Raw genomic sequence first — 1,277 nt, 5'->3', positions numbered from 1 at the left:
ATATATAAATATAATTAAAGATAAAGGTGAATTGAGATAATAAAGAGATATATAAGAAAGATTGAGAGCAGTAAGGGGAAAAGAAATGGTATAATTAAATTCATTTGAAAAATATTAAAATTTTAACTTTAGAAATGTAGAGTAAAAGCTTGGCAGTGGTGGCGCATGCTTTTAATTTCAGCACTTGAGAGGTAGAGGCAGGCATATCTCTATGAGTTCGAGGCCAGCCTGGTCTACAAGAGCTAGTTCCAGGACAGTCAGAACTGCTTATGCAGAGAAACCCTGTCTCAGAAAAAAAAAGGAAATGTAAAGTAATAAATAATAAGAAAAATCTATCAAGGTAATAAAATATAGCAGATAATAAATACTATAAATAATATATTTCCAGGTTTTGTGTGGCCAATAGTCGGTCCCATTTCAAATGTTCCCATTTCTTTGCAGTGTCTTTTAGTAGTTTCTTATCCTCTGAGAGATTGGAGTAGAAATACATTATAAGAATATTGAAGTTTTCAATACTGTAGCTCTGTAATACAGATTGAAGTCAGGGACGGTAATGCCTCCAGAAGTTCCTTTATTGTATAATATTGTATTGGCTATCCTGGGCTTTTTGTTTTTTCATATAAAGTTGATTATTGTTCTCTCAATATCTGTGAAGAATTTTGTTGGGTTTTAATGGGGATTGCATTGAATTTATAGATTGCTTTGGTAGAATTGCCATTTTTACTATGTTGATCCTACCCATCAAAGAACATGGGAGAGCCTTCCATTTTTGGTGTCCTCTTCAATTTCTTTCTTCAAAGATTTAAAGTTCTTGTCAAATAGATTTCTCACTTCTTTGGTTAGAGTTACCCCAAGATATTTTGTACTATTTGTGGCTATCGTGAAAGGTGAAGCTTCTCTGAATTCCATCTCTACTTGTCTATCCTTTGTGTATAGGAGAGCTACTGATTTTTTTTTGAGTGGATCTTGTAACCTGCCACATCACTGAAGTTATTTATCAGCTATGGTAGTTCTTTGGTAGAGATTTTGGGATCACTAATGTACACTATCATATCATCTGCAAATAACAAAAGTTTGACTTCTTCCTTTCTGATTTGAATCCCCTTGATCTCCTTATGTTGTCTTATTGTTATTGCTAGAACTTCAAGAACTATGTTGAAGAGATATGGTGAGAGTGGACAACCTTGTCTTGTTCCTGATTTTAGTGGAATGGCTTTGAGCTTCTCTCCATTTAATTTGATATTAGCTGTTGGCTTGCTATATATTGCTTTTATTGT

This window comes from Microtus ochrogaster, unplaced genomic scaffold, assembly GCF_000317375.1.
Source record: "Microtus ochrogaster isolate Prairie Vole_2 unplaced genomic scaffold, MicOch1.0 UNK47, whole genome shotgun sequence".
NCBI classification, from domain to species: Eukaryota; Metazoa; Chordata; class Mammalia; order Rodentia; family Cricetidae; genus Microtus; species Microtus ochrogaster.
Note: the sequence above shows the minus strand (reverse complement) of the source record.